This window comes from Chiloscyllium punctatum, chromosome 18 (genome assembly GCF_047496795.1).
Source record: "Chiloscyllium punctatum isolate Juve2018m chromosome 18, sChiPun1.3, whole genome shotgun sequence".
Taxonomy (NCBI): domain Eukaryota; kingdom Metazoa; phylum Chordata; class Chondrichthyes; order Orectolobiformes; family Hemiscylliidae; genus Chiloscyllium; species Chiloscyllium punctatum.
The window spans coordinates 83693710-83718692 of NC_092756.1; the positions used below are offsets into that span (position 1 = coordinate 83693710).

General features: G+C 38.7%; 1 protein-coding gene across 12 annotated transcripts in view; it reads left to right on the forward strand.

The window, feature by feature from the left end:
- LOC140489255 (activating transcription factor 7-interacting protein 1-like) overlaps positions 1-24983 on the forward strand; it is a 184702-nt gene that overhangs the window by 19619 nt on the left and 140100 nt on the right. Inside the window, exon 1 of one of the 12 annotated variants that reach the window (XM_072588605.1) lies at positions 19236-19258. The exons of the other annotated variants lie outside the window; for them this stretch is intronic. The gene's annotated coding sequence lies outside the window, so the exon portion shown is untranslated. Of the gene's footprint in view, positions 1-19235; positions 19259-24983 lie in introns of those variants that run through there. 12 annotated transcript variants of the gene reach the window in all.

Sequence of the window (24983 nt, forward strand, 5' to 3'; positions counted from 1 at the left end):
CATGGTGATTTAAAATATTCATCAAGATAACAATAGGCCGAAGTAATTAAATGGATGGAAAGCTCTTTCTCAACATAAAGCTTTTTTGTTTGAGATTTCTGGAAAAATATTTGCTTTCTGTACCACTAACCAGTCTTTGTTTTTTTTTGTCTGTTTGATCTATGATTAAAATGCTATTGTCTCGCATCAAAAATGTTTGACTTTGTTACCCACTGCTTTTAAATAATTGTATTCTTTGACTCTAGGGGAAAAATAAGAACGTAAAACAAAAACTTTTGAAATATTACCATGCTTTTGTAATAGTTCAAAAGTTGGTGATTAAGAAATATTTTGATCAGACATTGACTTGAGGCACTCAAGTTTTTTGACTTGTGTATTGATATGTAAATTTTTAAAATCCATAATGAGAAATATATTTTAAATGTGTACAACATTAAACACTACATTATTTGACTTTTTAGTAACGCAACAAAGTCCTACATTTTAGTTGTACAGTCATTAAAGGCTACCTTTGTTGTACACTAGAGAGCTAATAAACCATGCAACTGTTGTGGCAGATATATTTATGTCAACATTTATTGTTGTTATCCAATGATATCTAGAAAAGATGAAGCTTTTATTTACAAATGGAATCTAAATACCTCAGTTGACTGAAGTATTTTTGATGTCATAAGAGATTTTGAGATGGTGACATAGTGGTAACTATATTGGACTAGTCATTCAGAATCCAGGCTAATCCTCTGAGACATTGGTTCAAGTCACTTCATGTCGACAGGAGAAAATAAATTCTATTAAATAGATTTGAAAAAGTCTTCATAATGGTTGTCTCAAAACAATTCTTGACTGTCATAATAACCCACCTGGTTCATTAGTGCCCATTAGAGAAACGCTGTGAGCCTGTGACTCTGAATTGTTCTCTGAAATGTCCTGGCAAGATATTCAGATCAAGACCAATACCGATAGGCAACAACGTTCTCCTTGCCAGTGACAAGACAAAATTTAAATGCAAACCACTTTCTTCATTGAAATGAGTGGTGTAGCGTAGAGCATGTTATGACTTTGGATTTTATACACTAGACAGTCATTTCATGCTTTACTATTTCATGCAAGTGTGTGCTTCTACACATGATGCTGAAATTGTGTATTTCTATCTGCCTTTGACAATTTATACATCGGAAGATTAACAATTTGGCTCACTCATGGTCACTGGTTCACTGAATCAGGATTTTAACAAACTCACTTTAATGGCCTGGCACATGTCGTTTGAACTGAATTTTAACTTAAAACTCTAGTTTCAATTTTTACCTAATTATTAAAGCCTTCCATTCTAGTACCATTATTTTTCAATTGACTTTCCCAAGCGAATTCGAATACCGTGCCAATCCAGCTTCGTATGTCTTGGGAGTTTGTTCCCTTAATAGAAATCCCTCAGTTGTCTCAGACAGCATGTCCACAATACATGGAATATGCTACCAAAGAAATATAGGTTAGATAAAGTATATTTTGCATCTTTAAAAAATAATTTGTGCAGTTGCCACATAATAAAATACAGTTCACTGTAGAAAAGTAAATGGAGTATTTCCCTATTCTGTTTGTGGCACAAAAGTAATTTGCAGATTAGCCATTTGTGACCCAGCTGCAGATGTGATAGAAACAGAATTTCATCACATGGTGAAATCTTCAATAATATGCTCCATTTAGTGATTAACAAAAGATAAGTTGGAAAAATGGAAAATGTATATGTGAAAAGATAATTGTCAGATGGAATTCTGATCCAGGTGCCAAACACATTAAAGCTATCAGTAAATTGTATATTTTTGTGCTTCTGTCATATCCTGCCTTGTTAAAATTGCATTTTCAGAAAAGGTAATATTTTTCTTCTATCTGGCAAATAATTAATTGTTAACACATGCAAATGATAGCATAGTTGACCAGTTCCTGTTTAAGTCTTTGAAAATATGAATTGTTCAATGTCCTTCGTGAACCTTGCACATTTTAAGAGCTTGACTAGTTTGAATGCTTTTTTTTAAACCCAGAAACTGAGGCATAATTTATTTTCTCCATGCTATGGGGTTTCCATTTTATGTCCCAAGAAACTAACTTTATCTATTAGCTAAATATAAAGCCTGCTTTTGAATTAGGAATTAAGCAAATATGTTGAATATATTGTTAATAAGCTTTTTCAACCAAGATAATGTAGTGAAGCAGTGCTTACTCGTGGGGTACAGAGGGGTGTGAGGGGTGGAATGCAACTGACTGAAGACTTACATAGTTCTTACACTTTTTAAAATCTTTTTCATGGTGAAGTGATAGGCATGCTTGCCTATTTTGATGTACTGTTTGCAATATTATATAATAAACATTTGCCATTTCAGATTCAAAGGTTACAGTGGGTTTTTTACTTAAATGTGCATTCTTGATTAAGATTGTAAATTTCTTGCTTTATTAACATCTGTATTCAGTCTAGTTGTTTGAAATAACATGTTTGGCAGTTTTACTTGAGTGATACACTTTTGAGGAATCAAGGAATTCCTGTTTATGCTTTTTGACAATCTACTATATGATATGAAAGTAGCTTATGATAAAGGATTAAGCATTGCTGTTTCCATTGGAAGTCCATTCTATGTTAGAACTATGAACTACAGGGAGCTCCAAAGCCTGACCTTGACATGCAATGCAAGAGCAATGTACAGAGCAAGCTTGATTATCCAAAGGATACAGGCGGGGAGTATTTCATTCGGATAATTGAATGCCATATAACCTAGTTTAGCCGAGCATCGGGACCTTGCGGTCTTGCCAGGTAATCTGACATTCGGCTGATCGCATGCCAGATAATCGAGGTTCCTCTGTATAGGGCTAACGGTGATGACATGAACGATATAGGGCTTGAATGAGATCTGGAAAGGTACTGATTCCACTGTCATTTGTTATCCTCTTTTATATATTTTCAGTAAAGATAGTTAACCAGTAATTAGGAACAGGATCCTTAACTTTGCACTCTGAAAAATGCCCCCAAGTCAGATTTTGCAAATTGGTGCAGTTGTCCTGTGAATGAGAAGTGGTCTTAAGGTCAACTTTAAGTGAACACTATTCTGAACAATGTCAGGCAGTCTGCCATTGATGAACATGAATTATTTTCTTTTAAGTGCTTTGAGAAACTGCCCCACCAATAAATGAACCCTCATCTTGACCACAAAGCTGTGTACTTTTAACTTGCTGTTCCACCTTTTCTCAGCACACCCACCTCACCTGCAAGATTTATTTTGGTAATAGGAAACATCAAGTTTGCCATTACGATTAAAATATTCCTATCACTACTACTAAAAAAAAAGTGATTCTTAATCTAGCAAGCACAACACCATTGGAGGTTGATTTAATAGTTATTGTATTTGTTCTTTGAGTCTGAGTTCAGAAACCACGTCCCATGACTTTCAAATTTCAAACTTCGTCTCTTTTATATGTGGTGGGAGAGAGCTTTTTTTTAATTTGCAGTATGATGCCAAAGAATGGTGTCATTGATTTCACAAAATGTTGTTAATTCATACCCTGTGGATTTCCCTCCTTGCTGTCAGGTCATAAAAATCTGATGCCAAGGAAATCTTCAGATGTCCAACAATAGGGTAAGTAACCAGTCATAATATTACAGATATCAGAACCAGTGATTTACTTTACACTCTTCTTTGTTGTTTTCAGGTAGTGAATTACCTGGTGTTTGGATTACAACAGAATTAAGTATCAAACTTGTGGAATTTTTCTTATAAATATGAGCTGAAATTCTCTAAATAGAAAATTTTTATTTTCAGGGCCAGCGATGGTGTTCAGTTGAAACTATTGAAGTAGGCTGTTTAATATGCAGTCACCATTTCAAGATTTTTTTTTGAAACAAGACTGATAATTTAGGCATCCACATCGTCAATTCAGTGCTTGGAGATTTATTTTCTGGGGAAACCTCCAATAATACAATCTCAGGACAGGGGAAGAGCGAGGAATGTAGAATCACCATCAGCAGTTTTTTGAACTTCTGTTACTCCTGTCTGGTCTCCTGAAATTTCTGCCCATTTCCATGAAATAAGCCCTGCAACATTTTCTTCATAATTGTCAATGACAGTCAGTATTTTATGCCGAACAAAATATTTAAGTAGTTCTAAAATGAAGTCTGCACTAGCAGGAGTATGTTTCACCATTGACTTAAGTTTTTGAAAGTGCTTTTCAACAGAAATTGAGCAAAAGCTATTTAGAATATTTTTCTTTTGACTTTCTCTCTCAATTAGTTTCCAATTACTGCATCTGATTATCGTTGTGTTTTAATTTAAAAAGAACTCTACTTCCTACAAAGTTGGAAGTTCTTGGATTCTACTGAAAGCATTTGATCGAGGTTGGCCTCTGCCTCATCAGTAAACGTCAACCTTTAGGGAAGGGAAGGTTTGAGTGCTGTTTAGTCTCCCCAGGATTGTTATATCTTTGTTACTTGAAAGATGTATTTTGAGACATTTTTCAAACATTTTCCTCATGTTGCCTTTTCTTAGCTTTTTTAAAGCAAATTCTTACAATCTCAGCCAAATTTTAAAATTATTTAAAGATTTTAAGCCATTTTACTTCACTGGCCTTTTCATTTGATTGCAACATTGAAAATGTCCTCCACTACTGGAAGACATTTTAATGTTGTAATCAAATGAAATGCTACAGTAATCTCATGTTGCATTGTACCCCCTCTCCCTCCCTGTAAGACCCCTATGTGAGAACAGCTGTTTGTATTAAACGGGGACAGAATCAGCTCAATTTGCTCTGTAAAATGATGTGAATACTTTAGAACCATAACAGTTTCTGGTTTTCAAAATGCTGTACTTGAAATTGAAGTGTTCTGTGGTCCATTACTTGTGCATAAATATTTGGTCCAGTTGCAGCTGATTTAAATCATGGTTTCCCAAAATGGGCTCTCCACTCGCTGAAATATTGGGGTTGTGAAACCTGAGGCAGTAGCTGTATTGCGAAGATCTACTAAGTTAAACCAGCTGTTCTCCAGCTCAAACAGGCCCTTGCACTTTTTCTCTAGGGGAATGCAATGGCTTTTGATCTCAATTGGCCACAGTGCGAATACTTTGGGAAGTAGTGATTAAATAATAAAGTACAGAGAATCTTTTAAGGTGGCTCCATTGGAAATTCAAGTGATAAATTCAGAGACCAGAGACCCAAAATCATCTCCAGTCTTAATTTCCAGTGTCTTGATACTGTAAATGAGTGTCATAATTATCTTTCATATTTCCCTTTTTCCCAGTGCGCTTTTTCCCTCCCTTATGGTACAGTATTAGTCATGACCTCTTGTTTTGTGATTCAAAGCAAACTTTTTGCCAGTATGATGCTTTGCAGACATATGCAGTGCTTTGGTTTCAGAACCCAGTGAACAGTGGTGCCTGGAAGTGGGTAAAATTTCTCCTGCAATTGTCCTATACAACCAAAGCAAAGCATTTGCTCCTTAGATTCCATTCCACTTGCAATAAATAACCACATTACATTTGTCTTCCTGATCCCTTGTGGTACATACAAGCTAAATTTGTATACCAGGATATTCAGGTGCCTCTGTTTCACAGAATTCTGCTGTGCCTGTCTCTTGATATGCTGCATTTCTAGTCTTCCTGTGTGGACAAGTTCATTTTCCCATATCATTCTTGTGCCAAGTTTTTGTCTACTAACTCAACCTATCTTTGTTTTTTGCAGATTCTCTAATCCTCAACACAATTTTATTTTCTTGGTATTAATGGCAAATTTACCTCATTGGTTCTCCTTCATCGTCTAATCACTGTAGATTGTAAATAGTTGAGACCCAAGCACCAGTCTCTGTGGCACTCCACTCTTGCACCTTGCCTATGGAGAATTATCCATTTATGCCTGCGCTCCACTTCCTGCTAGCTAACCAATCCACTATCTGTGCTATTAATACCCCCAACACTGAGTGCTTATTTTGTGTGGTAACCTTATCAGCATTTGATACGGTGCAACATGTGACATCTTCAAATTTCCGTTTATCCACTTTATTTGTTTGTTACTTCCTCCAGAGAATGCTAATAAATCAGTACAGCATTACATTGCTTTCACAAAACTGTTAACTTCAGTTGATTACATTGACATTTTCTTAGTGCCCTACTATTACTTCACTAGTAGATTGCAGGATTTTAACGCTAATTAGCTTAACATTCTGGTGTCTCATTGTAATCACTAAGCTATTGGGAAGTTGGTAAGGAAATTTTAATTATACAAAATTTCCTAATACAGAATTCACTCAACACCTCTTATGTTGTCAAACTTGCTATTAATCTGGCCCTAGAAAAAAAACTTGGATTCCAAACCAAACATTGATTTATTTTTAATAAAAAAAATCTCCTGTCATTCAAACTGGAGGCTGCACATATAGATGCATTGCTGGTGTTTCCAGTTTGTTTCCCGTTCTGTGTGTCTGTTATTCAATACTGGCATTTTGCCAGGTTTTGCCTGTTTAGATTTAAATTATTAGCCTGGTTACCAAGCAACTGTCTGCTGTCTCCCAGAAACCAAGGGAACTGATGCCTGGGGCAGAAGTGCAGCTGGGCTGGGTGTGAGAGTGAGCAACTGGAGTTGCAAGGCATGCTGTGGAATTGAGCAAAATCTGTGGGTGCACAACCAATTTTAAGGGCTGATTTTAAACACCTCTTTTGTCCTGCTTTGTTCTCTAGGACTAAGATTTGACTAATTTTAGCATATAAGGAAGAATAACTGAAGAGTATGCAGAGTGTACAACTATACAGATGTGTGCAGTTTATACAATCATTTTTGCAAACAAAAAGTGACAGTGCTATTATAATAAGCTATGGTGAGACATTTAGTGACCTAACTTAAGGAGATATGTATTTTACTTCAAATTGTTTTCCCAAGTAAAGAAATAAGTAATCGATGTATGTCAACTGCTTTTTAACAAAGCTCTTAAATGTTAGCCATATCAGGGGAGCTAGGATTATTTTGTCTGCCCTTTTAAAGCCAACATATGAAAACTGTCTCTCTGGTAGGCAGGAATTGAAGCCAAATAAATCATTTCTGCAAAATTTCACAAAGTGTAAATAGTCTAAAGAATGCAGCGTGTGCACCAAATTTCAACAGAAAAGCAGAATTTTGAATGTAATTTAGTGCCCTGAACATGTTGCAACTTTTTATTCTAAACCAATAGTTAATGGTGACTCAAAGTAAGATTTATCAAAAATTGTAATATTGTTAATACTAGTGCAGCAGTATGTGCTCAGTTCTCAGGACCTTGTTTACCATTCAAATCAATCTATCAATGATTTATTTATGACCAAGTTAACTGGTAATGATTCCTGTAAATCCCCTCATGTACTGAATACCAAATTTTAGAAAGCTAATTTTCTTTTGAGAATGAATGTATGCTTTTTAGTGTACCAGTGATTGGTGAACACCCACTTTTTAAAAAATCTAGCCAATCTTCTAATAAGTCACTCTGGTATGATGAAGCTAATCTCCATGCACTGGGTAACCATTGAGTATCCAGCCTTTCTACTTTATAAACTCTTGTTGTTCTCATGACTGTAGACAAATGAGTTATGGTCCTTTTGATAAGTTACATGAACCACTGACTGAATTTCAAGCTATAACAGATGACCATGACCAAAATACATTGAGTCTGCTGTTAGAAAAGTAATGTGTACTGAAAATTGGCAGGGGGCTCTGAGAATAAAACATAATTTACCAACAGTTCTGTTGCTAGGTTCCAAATTGACCATTCACTGTCACCATAACTCTGGCTGCTTTTCTATTCCAGCTTTACTATAGTTGTTTGAACATGTGGATTTTTCTCTGAATGGGATTTTGGCTCTTGCTAGCAAGGGCAGCATTCGTTGCGCAGCCCTATTTGCTCTTAAACTAAGAGTGGCATTGACCCTTGCAAAAGACTCCATGACATTGCTATGAATCTGGAGTCACGTAAGTTAGACCAGGTAAGGGCAAGAGATTCCCTTCCCTAGAAGGGGCATTAGCAAACTAAATGGTTTGTTAGAACAACTCTCAATGGTTACCATTGAGAGCGGCACGGTGGGCGGCACGGTGGCACAGTGGTTAGCACTGCTGCCTCACAGCGCCTGAGACCCGGGTTCAATTCCCGCCTCAGGCGAGTGACTGTGTGGAGTTTGCACGTTCTCCCCGTGTCTGCGTGGGTTTCCTCCGGGTGCTCCGGTTTCCTCCCACAGTCCAAAGATGTGCAGGCCAGGTGAATTGGCCATGCTAAATTGCACATAGTGTTAGGTAAGGGGTAAATGTAGATGTAGGGGTATGGGTGGGTTACGCTTCGGCGGGGCGGTGTGGACTTGTTGGGCCGAAGGGCCTGTTTCCACACTGTAAGTAATCTAATCTAATCTAATCTAGACTATATTTGCCCAATTCTAATTTGACCATCTAAATTTGAACTCCTGTTTAAAGAACACTAGCTTGGGGCTCTGGATTACCAGTCTAGTGACAACTCTCTGCTGCCGCCACCACTCCCATTATTTTGAATTCTTTCGGTTATTGTTCCGCCATTCTCTTCCTCCTTCATACCACTGACCATCTCTATGTATGATTTCAATCCTGCCCACTCTGATTTCAGTTATTTTTAATCAAGCTCTTCAAGATTAGTTCAGCTTATAGTTCATCTCAGGAAAGCAGTAGTTTTAGATTCAGTCTTGATTAAAAAAGGTCTTCCTCTTCCAATATAAGATGTGTAATTCTCTCCTTCCTATTTCTTCCACGGTAAGTGCATTAATAGTTATTTTTTACAAATTTCACTTTGATATGGCACTTTCTACCTGCAAGTAGCATTAACATGACCCAGGGATCAAAAGGTGATTTTTTTTTTTTCCCTACCTGGGGGTGGAGCAGAGGTGGACAGAAGTGAAGCACTGGATTGGAGCACAGACTTTCCTGCCTAGGAAGCTGAGAAAAGGCAGTCTGAAGCAACCTTTCCTATCTAGGAGCATAGGCTTTTAGAAGTTGACCGTGGGAATTAGTAACCTTCTACCTCCCTGAGTGGAACAGATAGTTGGGAGTGGAGATCACAGTACAGCTTTTATACACTAGAGTAGAGGAGGTTCTAAAAAAAACTGATTTTTAAAGCAATTGTCACAAAAGGAAACTAACAAGTTGATTAGCCAGTAAGTTCTTGGTGTAAGGGACAATATTCTCAATAGCTGGCTTAGAGTTTAAGATGGATCTATAAAAAAAAAAGCTAATGCTTTCAAATGAAATAAACAAAAGATAAAATATGCTTAAAATCTATCTGTAATTGCTAAAAGTATACCTTCTGGTGATATCATTTAGTTGCTTTCTTAAACTCTATATAAAAGTAGCATTTTAACTGCAATTAAAATCAAGTAAATAGAATGGGTAACAATGGCAAGACAAGTGTGTGTTTGTAGTTGTGAAATGTGGGAGCTTTTGAATGCCAGGGCAATCTAGGGCATGTGGGTCTTCTGAAAGTGTTAGCAGCCAGAAGAATTCCAGATGAGGATTATTGATTTTTGAGGTTAAACTGCAGACACTGCACAAAAGGGAGGGAAGAGATATCTTAATGTTTGATCTGGTAAACAGTTGCACCTTTTTTTTTTAAGAACCAAGTCATCTGTTTTCATTAGTAGTGAGGAGCAGGATTTGTGACTGAGTGAGGCCACGTAGACAGTAGTGGAGGAGCCTCAGACTTAGCAAACACTCTTGATCTGGTAGACTAAAGTGGAATTTGCAAGGTGGGTGATCAAATTGGCCATGGCACCATGTTGCATCATGCCATTGGAGTAAAAAAATGAATGTAGTGGTAGCTGACAATTTAGCGAAGGGATTGACACTATTCTCTGCAGTAAAGCACAAGTCCAGAGATGTTATACATCTGTTGCAGTTCTGAGCAAAAGAATAGCATGGGGAGGGTCCAGTTATCACAGTCCATTTAGGTACAACCAGCATAGGAAGAAATCTGAATAGTCAGTGTGAGGAACTAGATACTAGATTAAGAAGTTAAATCTCAAAGGTAATCTCTGAGTCATTACCTGAGCCATGTACATGTTGGTATAGGGCCAATAAGATTAGAGATGAATGTGTGGCTCAAAGACTGGGAGAAGTGAGTTCTCTTTTTGGGGCATTGGTTGGGAAAAGTGTAGGCTCTACCAGTGATTTAATCTATACAGGAACAATGCTAAGACTGGTGTTTTTACAAGGCGTAGCTAGGGAAGCGAAAAGTTTTCAAATTAAATAGTGAGAACAAGGAAATCAAACTTGTGAAAGTGTGGAAAATCAAGATATGGTAGAAATATGTGAAATAATAAGACCGAAAGGGATAAAGTACACTTGAGTAGGCCAACAGATAAGATTAAACATTACAAAATTAATAAAAGGACAAAACCTGAGGGCATGTATGAATACTTAACATTCAAAACACAACAGATGAATACTTAGTTCATATTCATTTATCTCAATTTGGCCACACATGAATCACTACAGATGTATGGCTGTAGGATGAAATAATAAACTTCAATCTGAATATTGAGGGTAGGTGAAGGTTAAACAAGTCAGAAAGCTAAGGAAAGTTGAAAGAAATGTTTGTTGATTCTGAAGATATTTGCACAATACAGATGAATGACCTAAGTTCAGGAAACTAGAATGTTGAAGCAGTTTGGGTCGAGGTGAAGAATGATAAAGGGCAGAAGTCACGTGTGGGGGTACAGGTCACTGAATAATAACCACTTGGAATGGAAGCTTGTCTGAAAAATCTAGCAATTGTGAGGGATTTTCTACCTTAGCCTGGAAAAATCATGGGCAATAGTACCCTTTTAATGAGGACTTAACAAAATTTTGGGATATTTTCTTGAAACAGTGTGCTTTGTTTCTTTGGTTTGACTATTTGCTAATGAGAGAATTAATTGTTCAACAGCAGGCATAAATAGGTCACTTTCTAGCTGAGGAGAAAGTGAGGACTGCAGATGTTGGAGATCAGAGCTGAAAATGTGCTGCTGGAAAAGCACAGCAGGTCAGGCAGCATCCAAGGAGCAGGAGAATCGACGTTTCGGGCACGAGCCCTTCAGGAATGAGGAAAGTGTGTTTTCCTCATTCCTGAAGAAGGACTCGTGCCCGAAACGTCGATTCTCCTCCTTGGATGCTGCCTGACCTGTGCTTTTCCAGCAGCGCATTTTCAGCTCATTTTCTAGCTGACCAGATATTACAAGTAGTTTGCCATGATGCTTCATGCTTGAAGCAATACTCTTTTGAAGAATTGATATCAATGATGTGGATGAAGGGACTGAAGGTTTGGTTGCCAAATCTGATGACTCTGATAGGACAGTAAGTTGTAAAGAGGATGTGAGGGGTCTACAAAGACATTTGTTAAACAAGTAGGTGAAGATCTAGGAAAATGAGCAATAATACAGCATAATTGCCCATTTTTAACAGTAGAATAAAATGCTGCCTGAACTGCTGTGCTCTTCTAGCACCACTAATCCAGTTAATGGTAAAGTTTCAGAGTTTTGAGATGCAGAGGATTCTGGGATCCCAAATTGAATTGCAAAATGTTAGTCAGGCATAGCAGGTAATCAGGAAATATTAATGATTGCATTGTGAAGCAAAAGTACAGAGTTGAGATCACATCTGGAGCACTACGTGTAGTATTTGTCTTCTCTTTTGAGGAAAGATGTAAGTGTGTGTTTTAATTGGCGGTCTATGCTGAGACATCAGGCAATGGACCTTGATGCATGTATAAGTTACTTTTTGAGTATCTATTTGCCTTAAGATACATGCCCAAGTTGATTTAAAATTTGGAAACATTTCATATCAAAAGTATGCTGTACTATAAAGGGAGGAGTGGTGCTTAGGCCTCAGTTCTGGGAGCTGAGAGCAGGAGATGCCTCTTCTGGAAATAGAGGAGCATCCTAGGAAAGCTCGATGCTGCAGTCATGAGCACTTTTTTTAAAAAAAGTGGAAGCCAGTATGACTGTGTGGTAATTACAAGGGTATTTTCTGTTGGGAAAAGTCCTTGCCAGTGTCGTCTCCCTGTGGCTGAGGAACTTCCTGGAATTGCAGTGCAGCTTCCAGCCATGGAGGGGCACAACTGCAGAAGAAATGCAGAAAAAACCTGCAACTGTATATGGCCTTACAAAGGCATTTGACACTCCACTGGGAAGCATTTTGGAATGTCCTTCTCTACTTTTTTTGGTTGCCCTATGAAGTTTATCACCATCTGTCACTTGCTCCACAATGGCAAAAGTCATGCTCATGAATAACCCATTTCCTGTTTAGACTATTGCCCAGCAGGGCTGCATCATCGCCCCCAACACACTGTTCTCACTTTACCTCAGTGGAGTGGAGCTAACCTACAGAATCAGCCTTCCAGCCAAAACCAAAGTCACGCCAACCAATGGCATTGAACTGCAGTATGCAGATGATGCTTGCATACATGCAAACTCTGAGGACAAATTCCAAACCGTTGTCTGCACATTTACGGAGGCATGTGAGAACATAGGCCTCCCCCTGAACACCAAGTCTAAGGTCTTCCACCAACCAGCGTTGTGTAGCGAACCCCTGATCAAAGTGCACAGAGACGTCTTTGAGAACGTAGGACACCCAAGGTATTGGAAGTGGCCAGTTGACCAAAGCAGTTATTGAAGAGGTCCAGCACCACCTCCAGGTATGCCAGTAAGGAAAATGTTGCTCAAGGACAGCAAGCTCATAGTATACAGTGTTATGATGGTTCCTGCCTTCCTAATATGACTGAGATGTGAACTGTCTACAGCAGACACACTCCAAGGTGTTGGAGTGGTGCCACCAGTGCTGCCCGCATAAGATCCTGCGAATCTGCTGGGGAGAAGTGCCCCAACACTATCTTGATTAGGCCTACATCACCTGGCATGAGGTACGGACCACCATTGATCGGCTGCGATAGGCTGGCCATGTTGCCGTATGACCAACAAATGACTCCTCAAGTAGGTGCTCTCCGTCCTGCACTGGAATGGTAGATGAGCCCGAGGTAGACTGGAAATGCTTCCAGGATATTCTCGAGGCCTCACTGGCAAAGTGCTGCATTTCCACAAACACCTGGAGATCACTGGCCGAGGAGCATTCAGGACAGTGTCGAGCATAGACTTGCCATTGGGTTGGGAGGGAAGAAGCTAAAGTTAACAATCAGTATTAAGTGTGCTGCCACACTAATGCCTGTCTGCCCACCCCTTCCCATGACCACCACCTGCACCAAGTGTGGCAGAGCCTATGGGAGCCACTTTAGACTGTATAGCCATTTATCTGTGAGGGACCGCTGATGAATTCGATGAAGTTTGACATTTGAAGTACACTCAAATTCAGTTTATAACAAATTGAGTTGGGGAAGAGGAAGATGTTTACAAGTCATCTTCAACTCCTGCCAAAGCAGGGAGTTTAGCAGGTGGGTGGAGCAGTATTGGTGCTGTGTGATAGTTAGTGTCAACCTCAGCGGTCTAAAGCATCTGACTGGAATAAGAAAATGGTTCCAGTGATTTTGATGTAGGTAGTTCTTCCATATCTCTCAAGTTGCATTCTTGTGTAACTACATCTTAGGTCGTGCTTTAGAAACAGCGCTTAAACTGTTGGCAACGTAATCTCATTACAGCCAACACGTTTTAAAAGTTCACACTTTAGAAGCTGTCACCGATTTTGTTTGTCAATTGTTTGATTTTGCGTTAATGAAACGAGTGATAGCAGAATGGTCTGTAATAGTAATTTTAGTGTCAAACTAGCTTATCACTAATCTTGGCAAATATTAAATTTTTTGAAGTTCTAAATAAAGGTCAGTGTAACAGAAAAGTTAATTTAAAGGAAGAGATTAAAGCTATTTACTAGAATGTAAAAATGTATGCTGCTGAACCATTCATTACTGTATAAATATGCTTCACTTGGGCATATGTGACTTTGAGCTTATTAAAAGTGCTCTACTGTTTCTACTATGTTTAATTAGCTCTTACTGTACTGTACAGCCTACCAAGTCCTACATTGTAGCATCATTAAAAATCCATGTTATGCAACAGTCACAAAATCTGCTAACCACAGGAGGCCAGTAACCACCTCCAAGTAGACAAATACGTCAGTAACATTAGTATTTAATAGACATCCTGGCGAACATTCATTAACATCCACTGATAACATTTTATGTAATGACCAGATTTTGTCGTGTACAGAGTACTCAATACAAGAATCCCCATCAAGAACATGCTGCTCACTCCTAACAGCAATTGAGCCTTCTATTTGTACAGAACTCAATTTGTACAGATTTGTTTGAAAAGAATTTTTTAATAGACTTGGAGCATTATACCAAACTTTTTATAATGTGATTATTAAAAACACCTGTAAAGGGAAGAATAAAATAACAAGATTGTTTGTTTGTTTCAGGAACTTCTTTCCATTTGTATGAGGGCAGCTTAATCTAAAGTTTTTGACACTAGTTATTTATTGAACTATAACTTAAGTTTGTTTTTTGCATTGCTGACCCCATACACCCGGCCTGCCTTTTTCAACACTGTTCCGTTCCATTCCTTTCCTTTTCTTGAGTTCTTGTAACATTACCCTGCCCAGGTTAACGTAGAGTAGTTGTTATGCTTTAGTTAGGTGCCATTATTTAAAACAGATTTCCCCATGCGCATACTAAGATTCTTGATGGAAGTCACTAGCTCTTCTATTGAATACATCCTGAAGTGCTTCACAATCAAAGTACTTTTGGTATTTGCTGTTTTAATGTAGGATAACTTGCCAATTTGCTACATGATTCTACAAATACTGTTAAGCTGAATCATCAATGAGCCTCATCCATACTGGTAATGCTTTTAAAAAAAAATTGTTGGGAGCAGAGAAAAGTTCATCTGTTTAAATACTGCTATGGGATCTATTATGGTCACCTAGTAGGACAGATTAGTGTGAACAATTAATCTGAAAGATGACATCACCAATTGCAGCAATCCTTCAACTTCTATACTAAAGTATCTGGTTTGATTATTTGCTCAGGTCTCTTGTGAAGTACAGCTTGATTCCTGATGAAGGGCTTTTGCCCGAAACGTTGATTTCGCTGCTCGTTGGATGCTGCCTGAACTGCTGTGCTCTTCCAGCACCACTAATCCAGTATTTGGTTTTCAGCATCTGCAGTCATTGTTTTTACCATAACTGAGCAAAGGCTGCTTTCTCTTCTGTTCTCTCTCATTGGTGGCTTCACATTTTGCCAGATATGAGTGGAGTTAGATTTGAAATAAGGGTTGCTGCTATGTCTCTAATTCCTGTGGCTGCTTATGTAAAATGTTCAATTTATATTGGGACCATTAGGTATGGGAGCAGGATTAGACCTTTCTGCTTATTTGAGCCTGCTCTGCCATTCGATCATAACTGGTTTTTCTAAAGTCCACTCTCCTTTCTCCCAGTAACTTTTTTTGGTCCCCTTCTTAATCAAGAGCTAACTATCTCTGTCTCAAATATACTTGTGACTTTGTCACAGAAGGCTGTAGAGACAGTAAATTGTACAGATTCGCCATTCACTGGCTGAAGAAATTCCAGCTTGTCTCATTTACGAAGGATAATGCCTTTCACAGGTCCTAGTGGAAACTAAGTTTATGTCTTCACCAACTCCCTACTCACAATTTTTAAAAGAATTTCAAAGAAGTGGAAGTTCAGATGCAGTGTTCTCAACCACGCCTCGGGTGAAAAGCTTTTTATCTCCAGGATCATTCTTGTAACCTACTGGATGACCTCCAAACCTAATACATTCTTGGATATGGGGCCCAAAACTGTTCAATATGCCAGATGTGATCTGACCAAAGTCTTTTACAGCGTCAGTCAAATGTCCCTACTCTTGTATTCTAGCCCTTGTGAATCCGAACATTGTATTCAGCCTTCCTAATTGCCAAATGAACCTGCATGTAATCTTTAAGGGAATTCTGAACCACGATTCCAAAGTCCCTGATTTCTCAAACCTTTCCCTATTGAGAAAATAATCTGTGCCTCTCCCTACCAAAATGAGTAACCTTCCACTTGTATTCCATGTGCAATTTCTTTGCCCACTCTCCTAACCTGTACTAGTCCTTTAGCTTCCCCACCACCTCAACTACATTTTCCTCTACATTTTTTTTTGTCATCTGCAAACTTAGCAACAATGCCCAGCATTCCTTCAATTCAGTTTGTTAATGTATAATGTGAATAGTTGGTCTCGACACTGATCCCTGTGGAGCTCTTAGTCACTGGTTGCCAGCTTGAAAAAGACCCCTTTTTTATTCCCTCGCTCTGCTTTTTGCCAGTCAGCCAGTCCTCTATCTAGGTCAGCATCATGTCCCTGACACTGGGCTTTTATCTTGTTTAGCAGCTTCTGTGTAGAGGCTTTGTCAAAGGTGTTCTAAAAATCCAAGTACATCACATCCATTGGATCTCCTTTTGTTACCACCTCAACAGATGGCATGATCTCCCTTTTTAAAGCTGTGCTAACTCAACCCTCTTTTCCATGCACTTTCAAGTATTCCACAATCTCCTTGTAAATTTACATTAATTTTGTTAGCTTTTTTTCTGTACTATGGCACTGATTCCAAATAAGCCACGTAGTCACTAATTCATTCATGTGAGTCTCCACAATGGTTTCAACCGCTGTTGAACTGCAGGAGACAGAGAATGGCATCGTTTAAGCAGAAGTTCATATGCAGTTGGAAAAGTGTTAGATGATAAACAACAAGCAGAAGAACCGCTGACTTTGTCTTTTTAACCCCTCCCAACTCCAGAGCAAGTAGTAACATCTTTTCCTAATCTATGTAGAGTCAATTGATCTTTGCCCATCAGAATAATGGTAATGTACCTGGGAAGATTTGGGTAGCTGAGATTACTGCGGAAAAAAAAAGTTCAGTTAAGATCACTAATGTGTTATCTGTTTTTACTACTTTATAAATTTTGCAAGGGTTGATATCTGATATCTGATATCCCCCAGATCTATCGTGCATTATAGATTCTTAATCTTGTTTTGGAAATTTTTTTTACTTCACTGGGCGGATTTGGAGAGGAGGTATACTTTTGAGTGTCTTTAACATTAAAACAGTTACAACAAATCCTCACCATCTCCCCCACCACCACCCCACTGGGATAGGGGTACGGACTTCCTGCGGATTTAAAAAAAACTAATCGCTACAGTGTAACTCCTCTATTCTACAGAGGACTATGCGATCAAATTGGATGAGTCATGGGAAAAACAAATGACATCTGGGGCTAACTGTGTACGTGGGTCTGTACTTAGTGAATTGATGGATACTAGGAGTTGGTGTATTCAGTTTTTTGTTCTCCTCCTTTTATTGACATGGAGTGCAACTACTGAATCAGGCAAACTTTTTAAGGTAGAGATGTTGGTCTAATGGAAATGTCACTCAACAGTTCATTCAGATCCCCAGACTAGTGCAGTGGAGACATGGGTTCAAATGCTAAAACTGCAGCTGTGTTTTTGTTTTAATCTAGCTATAAAATATAATATGGAATTGAAAGCCGTTCTCTGAAATGGTGACCATGATAATACCAATATTTTTGGGGTTTTTTAAACAACCAGGTTCCCAGTGTGCTCTTTTATGGGGAAGGAAACCTGCCATTTTTATTTGGTCTGGCCTGCATGTGACTCCAGACCTACCACAATGTAGTTGACTGAATTTTCCCTAGCAATTAAGGATAGGTGCCAGTGAAGCTATCATCCCCTGAAAGGAAAAGTATTGTCATTGGAAATGGATATTCATTCTTCATTCTTTTGGGGGAGTTATAACCCTATCTGTTCTTCCTAATTTTACCTTCTACAACTAACTTCTAATGTTTAATTTTAAAAAAATGAAAAACTGGGATTCTGTATAAGGTTCACAATTCACACTCTTACCCCCACCCTGAACAAGAGAATCAATGTTGGACAGCAGGAATCAGGATTGTCTGCTGATAGGTCACCCATCCACCCCTCTCAACACTGCCAACACTCCCAGCTATTCCTGATGAAGGGCTTTTGCACGAAGTATCAATTCTCCTGCTCCTTGAATGCTGCCTGACCTGTTTTTTTTTCCAGCACCACACTCTTGACTCTAATCTCCAGCATCTGCAGTGTTCATTTTGCCAAAACTGCAGAAAGCCAAGCAAAAAGGGTGTTTAAACCTACGACTTTGCAGCAGGTGCAAAAACTACCAATAAGAAAAGCTGCAATCTGGAGGGAAGAACGTGGGCCTGGAGTTATGAAGCCAACTGCACAGCTGTCAAATGGCTAGAGCTTGAGCAGCAAGGTTTGAGAGAGGATTGCTCCTGCAGAGGAGATGCATAAAATATCTTGGTAGGGAGCCACACGGACAGTGCTCGAAGCAAGGTACAGAACTGTGGAGCACTAAAGGTTAACTGGAAGACTGGGTTTTCAGTAAGGAGCCGTATCACTAGTGTTTGACTGGTAGGGTACCATGACGAGACTACCCAGAAAAAGGAATCGACCCAACTCAGTAACTCTTTCAACCACTAAAACTCCTTCATCACCAAACTATCATAGAGCCGCTCAGAGCAGTTCAGCACATCTTGGAGGTCAGAACTGCCAGATTCAAATACTGAAAGATCAGCCACATGATTCCTTCTGAATATAGTGTACAAGATCTGCTTTTGAAATTGCTTGAGTTCTTTTAGGTTTAACAGTATAGGTTGTTTGTTCAAGTCCCAACTGTTCATTGTTACCGCTATTCTATTGGGTCCTGCACAAATTTTGCCGGTTTACCATGGATTGATTGGTATATTAAAGTATTGTCACACATTACACCAAAACAGACACTTTCTAATGGGAATTATTCAATGAAACTCAACTGTTGTACAGTGATGGTTGTGAAGGGTATGCTCCAGGTTTCAAAGCTCCTTTTGATAATTATAAAGCTCTTTAAAATGGACCAAAATATTTTTTTTTAGTTTCCTCGACATATCCTTTTTTTGCCCAATGTACACCAAGATTTGAAATACTGACTTGTTCTAGACAGTTAATTTATTCTAAGACCACTTTTTTAATTTGGGCACAATGCTTGATGCAGTCAAATGCTACCCTTTTTTTATGCTATGTAACTGAAAGTTGTCTTAAATTTTGTTTTCTGCTTAATGCTTATTAGATGCGCTCCCTCTCTCGCAGCAGGGCGTAACAGGATTTTGTTTTCTTCCCCCCCCCCCCCCCCCCCCCCCCCCCAGGAGCAACCAAAGTGAAAAGCTGAATGGTCTGCTTGAAATTAACTGAAAGGTATGGTTGTCTTGTGTTAATAAATTGGCAGTGTCGGACTCGACAGCTTCTGCCTGTTTCCATGGCACCACCCAGTTTCCCATTTCTTTATATTTCTGAACTTAGACACTGCTGTACTTGGATCTTTTTGACTCTTCACAACACCTATTCATCTGTTTCTAGCATTGATCACTGGCTAGTATTTCAAGTTGGAATCAAGAAGCTTTCTTGCTCTTCACACTCTTAAGGCACAAATAATATCAAAGCAACACTTTGTTCTCCTTTTGATTTGTACTACACTGTCATGCACTTAGTTCTCAAACAGAGCAATGGTTTTTTTTTAAAAAATAGTTGCCATAATCCCACCAGATCATTTGGGCTGCTCTCACAGATGACTGGTGTTTTAACTTGTGGGTCACCACTCCTCTCGTGAGGGGGAAGAGATTGAGGAAGGTGGTCCTTCATGATAACCTTGGCCAATGTGGCAATTGAACCTATGCTGTTGTCGTCCTGTTGCAATTGGCTGTCAAGCCAGCTGAGCTAACCAACTCCCATGTAGTTAATAGGCATGCAAGAGCAATCCTAGCTTACAAAGTAATGCATCAAATTAGAGTTTCCATTACAATATTTTGAACACCACTTCAATGGTCTTTTTTTTGGATTGAAGTTAACATCCATGATTCTAAAATCAATATTTTGAAATAGCGGTGTCACCAAATATACCTGCATATAATTATTGGCAGTTTGTATTTTTGTCTTTAGCAATTTTGAATTTGTCAAATCATGACATGAGTTCAAGCATAATCTGCAGTTAAGTCTGATTTCACCTTTTATAGCATTAACTCATTTTAGAAGGAATGTGGGAGAATTTTTCTTTCTGCAATATCAACTGGTAAAATTAATTCTAGAATATTCCTGACCTGACCATGTTGCCCACAAGCTAAAATCACCTCTTCACCTTAATGTCTATTTGTTAAAATCAAAATGGTGTGACAAAAGAGCTTGACCTGTATCTATTTCATTGTACAGATCAATGCTTCAGTTCAGTCTGGAGTAAAATGCTGTTCTAATCACAACACTCAAAGCATAAATCTTAATTTTGGTTTTCTTTTGTGTTCAAATATTATTAGGTTAAGCTACCTGCATTAAATCAAATGCTGTAGAGAGATACTCCTACTCCAGTGGAGTGGGGGGGGGGGGGGGGGGAAGGTTGGAAATTAAGATTTCTTTACTAAATCTGGATCTACCTAAAGAGAGAAAATTAAGTCCCATGTCATGATGCTAAAAAAATTCTAAATTTAGCAATGAAGTAAGCCTAAATTTGAGCTTAGAATGTATTTAAGATCATGATCATGTGATTCACAAACAGGCACTCTACTCGGGTGATATTTTGAAATATTCTAATGCATATCAAAGGAAAATTTCAGGTGATAATAACTTGAGGGCATGGGCCAGCTTTTTATTTTGCACGATTTTAGCATTTCATACTGAACTACTTTTGTCAACTTGAAAGAACTAGTAATAAATAATTAAAATTGCTTTCCAATTAAAACATAACTGCAGTCATCTTGTCATAAACTTTGACACTGCTTATGCGCAGAGTTTTTGCAGGGGGGAGGTGGGGTGGTGGTGTCAGGTTGCAGAAAGGAATGGTGGCAAAAGAATACCACTGCTATATTAAGTGAACTTGGAAGACATTCCCTGTACCACTACATGCTTTGTTATTCTTAACATAGTCAAAAATTAAGTGACACCAGCTTCTAGTCCAACAGGTTTATTTGAAATTGCAAGCTTTCAGAGCTCAGCTCCTTCCTCAGGTGCTAAGGAGCTGAGCTCCAAAAGCTTGCAATTTCAAATAGACCTATTGGACTATAATCCGGTGTCTTGATTTTTTTTGACCTTGTCCACCCCAATCCAACCCAGCATCTCCACATGCACACTTGTTTTGTAAAGATTTTTTGCATTCAAATCTTTCGTGCAAATTGCCTGGTACTCTGGTGCATGCATTCAGGCAAAGTTTAAGACCCCCATTGTAAACATACCACCATCCTTAATGAGTTCTGGGTGTTGTCATAGTTAAATATTTCTGAAGTGGGAAAACTAAGCAAGTCTCTCATTTAATCACTGATCTATTCTGGTGTTGGATGATTTCAGCTAATGGGCAGATGCATTTGGCGTTCACCCCCGAAACATGAAGGAAAGGATGTTGCTTCTATTATCTGTGAACACTAATATTTTGCAATGAATGAGAACAAAAATCTAATCAGTGCTGTCTCACTTAGCTCCGCTGAGTTGACTGGAATTGCTGGCTTCCCAGTCTGATTCCTGCTCTTAAGATCACAGTGGCCTGCCTTCTCAAATTCTCCCCTTACCTGAGGTATGGTGAGCCTACAGGTTAAACTTACCACCCAGTTGTGTCTCCAATGGAAGTAGGCTATGGTGACTTTACCTTTTTATAGATTTAAATATGAGTAATAGATACAAACAACTGAATTTGTAGAAGTGGAAATAGGAGTGAGAATTGTACTTAGATGCCATGTTATTTTGCTTGTGAAATTGGCAATTCAATTACTTCATCTAATGCAATCTCCCAAGAACCAATTCTTCCTATCAGTGAAGCAATAAGGCCAGGAGAACGCAACAGCTTTCAAGTTCCTTTTCAAGACTTTGATTTGCTGTTGCTTGCTGGTCAGAATCGATATCCTAGAATTCTCTAACTTTATGGGAACACTTGCACCAGAGATTGTAACACTTCAAGAAGAGGACCAAGTAGCAACATGTCTGTGATTAGCAGTGAGAATTCATGCAGTATTGCAGCATCTCCCTGATTCCACAATGAATGTTGAGTTTTGCCCTCTCCATTTTATTCTGTATACAGACACTTGAAGCTTTCTGTTCTGGTTTGAATACAACTTTAAATTTTAGACCAGGTCAAAGCACTCAGTTGTAGGGGTGGAGAGGAAACACGTTTAAAGGCTTGTTCTTTTTTTAATTCTCTCGTGGGATGTTGGCCTGTCTGGCTGGCGAGCATGTATTGCTATTTCCCTGTTTGCTCTTGAACTGATTTGGCTTGCTAGGCCATTTCAGAGGGCAGTTGGGAGTCGACCACATTGCTGTTGGTCTGGAGTCACATGTAGATCAGAGAAAGGTGAGGATGGCAGATTTGTCCCTGAAGGACAAGTGGGAATCAGAGGGGTTTTTCCAACAATAGATAGTGGATTCATGGTCGCTATTAGATTGTTAATTCCAAATTATTATTGAATTCAAATTGTGCCACTTGCTACAGTGGGATTTGCACCCAGGTCCCCAGAATGTTAGTTGAAATTCTGGATTAATAGTCTAGAATTAACATTAGGCCATTGCCTCCGCTTCTAAGTTGTCACCTTGAGCTGTTGCACTCTGAAGGTAGAATGTTAAAGCCAATAGGAGGTGTTCTAGAATTTTATCCTAACAACACTAAGATTGGTGATGTACATCGAAGGTAGGGTGGTGAATGGCTTTGAAGAGAGTTTGCACGCGGTGGTGTTCCATTATTTGCTACCCTCTTTTCTTCATGGAAGGTGTTGTGTTTAAAATAAACAATCTAGGAATCTCTGAATTTCTACAGTGCATCTTGTTGGTGCACACTGCTTCTGAGCATTGGTGGAGGGAATGCATTTTGTCCTGGATGATGTTAAGATGCTTAAGTGATGTTTGTGTTGCATTTGTCCAGGCATGTGGTGGAGTATTCCATCACACCCCTGACTTGTGCCTTGTTTAGACGATGGACAAGTTTTTGGGAGTTGAGTTACTTGTGTTCCTCGGCTTTGACTGTTTTCCTTGTGACCACTATTTGATTAGTCTGGTTCAGTTTCTGATCAGTGGTAGCCCCAGGATGTTGCATTAAATATAATATCTTTAATTTGAAAATAGGAAGCAACTATTTATGGGAACGTCAGTGTACTACTTTAGATTCTGACCTTACCAATGAGTGTCTCCTTTACAGATAAGTGTCAAATCACCTTTTTTTAAAAACAAAGCAAAGCTGCAGATGTTGGCGATCTGAAACAAAACATAAATTGTTGGAGAAACTTGGCAGGTCTGGCAGCAGCTGTGGGAAGAATAAGTTTTCATTAAGTTTGACTTCTTTAGGAACTGTTCTGATGAAAAATCACCGAACTTTGTGTTAATTCTGCTCTCTTCCCACAGATGCTGCCAGACTGGAGTTAAATCCCTTTTAATCTCAGAATCACCTTTTGCTTCAGGGATTTGTTTGCTAGATAAACCTTGGAACAAGCTGTAGAGATGTTGGATATACAGAAGTTTTTTTCAGTGAGGCCATTAATGATTCGGACAGCGCATCATTGGGTGGCACAGTGGTTAGCACTGCTGCCTCACAGCGCCAGAGACCCGGGTTCAATTCCAGCTTCAGGCGACTGAGTGGATTTTGCACAATCTCCCCATGTCTGCGTGGGTTTCCTCCCACAGTCCAAAAATGTGCAGGTTAGGTGAATTGACCATGCTAAATTGCCCGTGGTGTTAGGGGAATGGGTCTGGGTGGGTTGCGCTTTGGCAGGTCGATGTGGACTTGTTGGGCCAAAGAGCCTATTTCTACACTAAGTAATCTAATCTAAAAAATGTTGTACTGAGGACTAATTGCATTCTGATAATCAGTCATTATGTATATTTCTGCAATGAAACTTAAATTTAAGAGTCTGTCTAGAACTTTCAAGTTACCAAGGAAAGCAGAACAAAAATGTGTTCACTTTGGGTATTTTAAAATGAGATTTAGTGTGGAAAGTATTTTGGTAAATGATTTTACAAGTATGGAAGAAGTTAACAATGCAAAATACTTTGGCCACTCTAGGACATTTTAGAAGGCATTCGTGATCAAATGAACACATGTAGAGTTTTTTTAAAAAGTGACAGCTTGAATGAGGGATTTATACACAATTATATGTGGGGTCAGTAAATAGTGATGTTTCTATTGAAATGTGGAAAATATGCTGTTCTCAAAATTTCAACACTATCCCTTGTTGAAGTTGTGAAAAATTACTTGTCTAATGTAAATCTCTAAGTTGCTTTATTAATTACATTTTTGGTGCAATTACCCTCATACTTTTGAAGTAATACTTATGTACAGTAATTTTATTGTGACTACAGATGCTGCTGTTTTTAGAAATTGAAGCCAATATACTATCTCTGAGCTAGGCAATGTGCAACTCTATCTGGAGCCCACCTCTCCAAGAAACACCATTTTGGCTTGCCTGGTTTTGCTCTTATTGCCATTACTAACTTCTATAAGCGATTTGTTTCAGAGCAAATTTTTGATGTTGTAGTGCTAATACATCTTGCTAGCTTTGAGCAAGAATGGGACCTATTAGATTTATGTACCATTAAAGGACTCTTCAGATATGTGTGGTTTTAAATCCTGACGAGGTGTAGTGAATAAATAATTCAGAAAAGCACCCAAAGGGCTACTGTTTGTCCTCAATCACTTTGGCATATTCTGCTCGATTACTACTGTAGAAATCTGTCTCTTGAAAGCCTCTTCAACCTTAAATGGGTTTTCTCTTTTGGAAGTCCAGGAAAGTCTTTAAACGTTCCTTTTTGTTTCGAGTGGAGTTGAGCTAAAAGGCTTTTGAGGAACATAAATGCTATAGGAACATATTCAGCAAACAATCTTTTTACTGCTCCTTATTTACTGTATATTTGAATGTTAATTTTTGAAGTTTGGTTTTAGGATAAATGAAACTAGCATTGGTGT